A 6,488-nucleotide genomic window follows, 5' to 3' on the forward strand; every position below is an offset into this window, starting at 1 on the left:
TCAGAACAATGAACATAGAAAATAGATTAATTTATCTTTTCCTCTTTTACATAAAAATCAACTGGAACAATTCAAAACTCTCAAAGTCATTGAGAATCCAGGAGCTTCTTTTTCTATGAGACCCACAGGTGGAGGGGACAGCAGACCCAATATAGACTGTGTCCTTTATGTCACCTTTTACATGTTATGTGAAGAATGAGTGTGCCATGTACATTCATCACATTCAAGTGCCAGGTTGGTGTTGTCAAGTGGACGGAACTTTTGGACAAAGCAGAAGGATGCTGAGGGATTCAGAAAGCTGCAAATACATGACCATGGAAGCTAATTATAAATAATACAATTTGTGTTTGCAAATACCAGTGAAACTTATGTTAAATTAAATCACTGTCAATTTTAAAAGTTTATTTGTGTTTCTTAAACATTTTGTCCCACTGGTGTACCTCACAGGAATATATTAAACTTATGTGAGGAAATAATGTTACTCAAAATGCCCCTTCAGAGACTCCAAGCTATTAAAATGCTATATGTTGTTCCAAATAGATGCTCATCACTCTGTGAAAGTCTCATTTGCCAAAAACTATGCAGTCTACTGACCACTTTGTATGACCATTTAAATTTTCATGTTTATCTTCTAAATATTAAACACATTCCATCAGTTCAAGTAAAATTACAATTGAATTATAATTAAAGAAACATAATAAAGTATTTTAAATAAATATAAAAACCAGCATGGACACAATTTTCTCAATATTCTAGTGGCAAGAATTTCAATAACATTTCAAGCTATTTTTTAATAATGAATCAAAAATCAGTAAAATGAAATGTGTAAAAAATCGTGCTGAACTAATATATTACCCTGAAAGGTTTATTTTCCTATCTGATCAAAAAAATCAAAATCCTAGTCATAAGTATGATAAGCATCAATGTCATAATATGAAAAGATGGGTATTATATGATAAGTGCACCCCTGGGGTTCACTGAGATGGCAATTCAGACTGGGTGTGGTGGCGCGCACCTGTAATCCCACCTCTTGGGATGCTGTAAACAGGAGGATCACTATGAGTCCAATCTAGTAGTCAGACCCTGAACACCCCATAGACCCTTCCCTAAAACACAGAAAAAAAAATAGCGAAAATTAAAAATAAATAAATAAAAGTCTCATCTAACATACACGTGCTACAAGTTTGGGGGCATCTTACTCTCAGAGATGAGCTTCAAGGTTGATGTGCATATATTTAGATTCTTATTCCTTGGGGTCTGATCAACTTCTTGAAATTGTAGGTTTATATCTTCTGCCACATTTGAGAAAATTTTAGTTATTATTTATTCAACTATTTCTTTAATCTTGATCTCCTTTGGTTTGCCTAGGGGTCCGGGGCACAACTGTTAAATCTTCTGTTATCCTGCTAAACTGCCTATGATTTGACTCACTTTCTTTTTTTCTTTTTTTTTTTTTTTTTTTTTTTTTTTTTGATGCCGGGGATTGAACTCTTCATTTTCATTTTGTTGTTTGGACTGAGTAATTTGTATCATATCTTCCAGCTCTACCAGTCTTCCATTGGCTCCTTCAGTCTGCTATTCAACCATCCACTGGTATTTTTATAACTTTTTATAAAAATTTCAGTTCTAAAATGTTTCTAATAATGCTCTCAATTTCTTTGCTGTTTTTGCATTTTCTTTGTATTTGTTTTTATAATTGTTTCTATAGTTGCTCCTTGAAGATGTTAAAGACACTTGCTTTAAAGTCTGTGTCAAACAGGGCTAGCCAGGTAGTTCAGCAGATTAAAGCACCTGCTTAAGCAGACGCAGTATCCTGGGTGCCATCCCTGGCATGCAATGCCCCCTCCACCCCCAAGGTTCTCTGAGATGGTAATTGAGACTATGCATGGTGGCACATGCCTACAATTCCAGAACTTGGTACGCTGAAAACAGGAGGACCATTACAAGTCTGATCTGTGTAGTGAGATCCTGTAGACCTTGTACTAAATACATTTTTAAAAAGTCTTTTTCAAATAACTAACACTTGTCTCTTCTCACTGATATACTAATTGTTTATCTTTCATATTCAGTTCTTAGAATAATGAATGATAAATATTTTGAGCAATATGTTAGCAAATTCTGCTTTTTATTAAATCTTGTTATTTCTCTTGCTTTCTCAGTCCTTGATCTGCCATGTGAAAAGATGATGTCATGTCATAATGTCTATGTAAAAGAAGTCCAGCTCACAGTACTGGCCTCCACTAACAGGAAGTGAGGGCTCTTCCTCACTTCCAGGCAGAGCTGCGGATTGGGGTTTAGGATATTGCACTACCTCCAGAGCCTCCATAACTGTACAAGGAAAGAGGGTTGTTTCATTCCAGCTGAGAGGTAAATGCTCCTCATTGCTGTTTGATGTGCATGGAGATCCAGTTGCTATGGTGGACTCTGCTGACACTGCTGTGGGAGAGAGAGTGCCCTCTGCTAGGAGGATGAAGGAACCTGCTCCTTGCTTGCCTTCGCTAAAGCCAGCCCAGTGGGTAGGCTGAGCTCCTCAGGCCATGCCGATGAGGAAGGCTCTGGGCTGCCCACTGGACACTCACTTCTATGGAAGTGACAGTGGCCTCAGTGTTTCTGTGATGTTACTAAATGCACAAAAGAGCTTCTCAAGCAATTTTTGGCCATATAAGTCTGTCCTTTTCTTTGTCTCTTAGATAGAGGATACAGGCTTACATACTGAGGCTTTCGCTGGCTGATCAGGTCCACGTCTATGACAGTGAAGGTTAAAAAGAAAAGACCCAAGGAACTAATCACCAGATCCTTTCTCAGCCTCTGGTGTTTTTAGCTCCTTTGCTTGATTCTCCTCTTCTCTTCTTATATTTATGTATTGTCCAAAAATGTTAATTGCATATAGAAGAAAACATAAGTAAGCACAAATTCCATCTTTCCAGAAATGGAAATCTTTTCATTGCCTTTTTATGTATTATATTTTTTTGTTGTTAAAAGATTGATATTTTTGTATAAGAAGGGTAAAGAGTATCATGTTCATCTTGCATTTTAAGCTTTCAATCTTTATTAACAACAAATACAGCTAACAGAAAATGAGCATTTACGCACTATATGTTATAGACAAATTTCATAGTTCTGTGTTTTAAGGGTTCAGAATAATTTTAGGAAGTAAGTGCTGCATTTAATGATTCCTTCTGCGTATTGTTTTTCTATTCTAAGATCCTTTGCAAAAATGTTGGATGAGTTTTTCTATATTTTCCATAAGCTTTGAGTGGTTGTAAACTATTATATGTTATATAACAGCTTTCTTTTCAGAAAATGGAATACCCTTTCTGCCCTCTTTCTTGTGTGGGGAAAAAAAAGACTGACAATTCAAAATTGAAGTCATATATGCTATGAAAATTCATCTCAAAAAATGTAACCAGGGGTCACAAACCCCTTGTGGCGTAAATGGCAACATAAAGAGCACAGTTTAATAGATCTGAGATACAGAAATCCTTCTTCAAAAGGAAATCCAAAACATTATAGGAGCTACCGAGACTTAATTGGCAAGTGCTTAGGGGCTCCCATGTGTGATACTCTTTCCTTCAGATCAGATAAGAAGTGGGAGCATTTGTAAGAAACACCTTTGAAAAATAAGGTGTTAAGACTGGGAAGCAAAACTGCTGACTGACTTACCTTTGTCAGGCTCTGGTGGCTCACAGGGTGCTCAAAGAGTGAATTTAGAAAGCAGGTGAACTGGCAGAATGTCCCCAAGGGTGGGATGAGGACACAGAAAGTGAATGTACCTCCCCACCAAAAAGAATGGGGGCAGTAGTTGAAGAGAATAAGAGCTTCATAGCCTGGAAGGGATCTTGGAGTGAGTTTATGCTGACAAAAAAAGGGACATTTAAGGTGGCTTATTTTTAATTTTAAAGATGAAAGTGTGATATATATGTTTGATATGGCTTCTATACAGGGGAATTCTTAGTTTGAAAAACGTTCTTGATCCTTTTAAACAGAATTGAAGTCTCCCTTTATAAAAAAACAAATTAAAGCCAGAAGGCACTAAAAGGTGGCCAGTAGCTACTTATATAGTTCCTCTAGACGCCAGTCAAAAACAGATTAAATAAAGATTGAAAAACAGAATTACTAACAAGTACAAGATTAAAGCAGAATTCACATCTAAAGTCCAAATCACTGTTTTCGTATATTCATTTTGCTTTCTCCTGTGTTAAGCACATTGATGTATTTTTCACAAATGAAGAGGAAAAATATAATATTGGTATTAGATTTAAATTTTAAGTCTTTGTTATCACTAAAAATAAAATGAAATGATAGACAAACCAAGAACATCAATTTTTTTACAAAGAGATGTTAAGTTAGAATGAGAGAGCAGGAGAAAAATAGCAATAATTCCATCTAACTGAACAAATATAGGTTGTGTCACCTAAAAGAGACAAAAAATTGTATCAATGATGCTAAGCTGTTGGAATTTAAACAATAAAAAAGAGGAAAAAAATCAGTTGAAAATTAAATGATCTTGATTACTTTTCATGAAATATTTTATTAAGCAGTTCTACCACAATTGATCACATTGAGTAGTGAAAAGTTTTAAGAATTTGGTCCTGTTAAGTCAATGGAAATTATATTTTAAAAACTTAGAAATACTAAATGCCATCCATTCTTGTGTATTTCTGAGGTGGGCATAAGCCTTATAACTAAAGTATAATGAATAATAAATTGGCCTTGTTCTTTCATTCTCAAATGAGAATACACTAGCAAAAAATACAGGCCCATAGGTCAAGAACAAGCGACGGGCTACAGGCCACGAAAGTGGGAGGGTGGGCAGCTTCTCACCGACCACTGATCTCCTGTGAAAAATTACTTTCTGAACTAACATACATGGGAGTGAAGTCAGGACTGGTTTCAGACTCTTCTGATCCTGGTTCAGTGGCTGTTGGGAGGCTACTACTATGAGGTGAGCCCAGAATGGGCCTAGGAAGGACACAGGCCTGGTGGGGATTCCAGCTTCAAGTTTCCTAACCTGAAGATGAAGATCATGGGACCGAACTCCAACACCATTGCTCTCCTGTATTAGGCAGTGTCCCTCCATGTGTCCATTAGGTTCGTAGGGGGGCCAGAGGTCAGCCCTGGATTCTGTGAGGACTCGGCGGTGGGCACAGATCATCACATGGAGGGAGTGGGTGAGAGCCACAGGCAGCCTCCTGCCAAACAGATCTCCATGTGAGAGAGGAATCAGGAGGGCAGGGCGAGAAAGAAAATCTTGCTCTGTACCTGCCCACTGTCACAGGATGAGTCCGTTTGACAAGGCATAATCACCCCTGTGAGGTTGACAGTAGTCCCTTCTGCTGGTTGTGCCCCCATTTTCTAAACACCATTTCTGTGTCTTGTTTCTAATCATTTTCTTCCAGAAAGACTCATCTTTTAAAATTCCACAAACTTTAAATACCATTACATGAGAAACCAAGCTTCCAGCATTTAAGTTTTTAGAGGATTACTCATATCCAAACAATAGCACATCCTTGCAGAAATACCCAGAACATTTCTGAGCAAATATCTGAGCACTTAATAACTCACTCAGGTTGACAAATGAAATGACCCATCACAGGGCCAGAGACATAGCTCAATGGTAGAGAAATACTCTAACACACATGATGGGCTGAGATAGATCTACACCACTGTAAATACATTTTTGTCATCAAAATTATCATAAAGTGCACAAATAACTGCAATATGGCAATAATGCAATATGGCAGACCCTCAACAGATTATTAGCTAATAGGTGTAATGCCAGATCCTGAAGCATTTGATGCAAGCTTTCTAATACTATAATTTAATATAGCTTCTGAGAAGTAAAGAGCTCAAGGAAATTTAAACATTTAAGCAAAATTAATCACAACTAAATAGAAGGTAGATGAATCGGTAAAGAAAACTCAGCACTGTCCAGAAACAGCTGCCAGGCTCCTTCTTGAGTCTCATCTTCAGCTCGCCTGCCTCCACTCCAGCCTCCACCATGTCCATGAGGGTGACGCAGAAGTCCTACAAGGTGTCCACCAGCAGCCCCCGGGCCTTCAGCAGCCTCTCCTACACCAGCAGGCCTGCTTCCCGCATCAGCTTCTCCAGCTTCTCCTGAATGGGCAGCAGCAGCAGCTTCCAGGCCTGGGGTTTGGTGGCTATGGAAGGGCTGGTGTGGGCAGCATCATGGCCATCCAGGTGAACCAGAGCCTGCTGAACCCCCTGAACCTGGAGGTGGACCCCAATACCCAGGCCATGCATAATCAGGAAAAGGAGTAGATCAAGAACCTCAACAACAAGCTCGTCTCCTTCATTGACAAAGTTCGGTTTGTGGAGCAGCAGAATAAGGTGCTGGAGACCAAGTTGAGCCTCCTGCAGCAGCAGTAGACATCCCCTGAGTAACATGTTGTCTTAGTTACTCTTCTTTCATTGCTGGGACTAATACCCAACACTCAAAATGAAGGAAGGAAAGGTTTATTTAGCTC

General features: G+C 38.5%; 1 pseudogene; it reads left to right on the top strand.

The window, feature by feature from the left end:
• Window positions 1-6,001: 6,001 nt before the first annotated feature.
• The window catches only part of LOC101569271, a 2,106-nt pseudogene continuing 1,619 nt past the window's right edge, over window positions 6,002-6,488 (top strand).

This window comes from Octodon degus, unplaced genomic scaffold (genome assembly GCF_000260255.1).
Source record: "Octodon degus isolate 3935 unplaced genomic scaffold, OctDeg1.0 scaffold00121, whole genome shotgun sequence".
In the NCBI taxonomy this organism is placed as follows: domain Eukaryota; kingdom Metazoa; phylum Chordata; class Mammalia; order Rodentia; family Octodontidae; genus Octodon; species Octodon degus.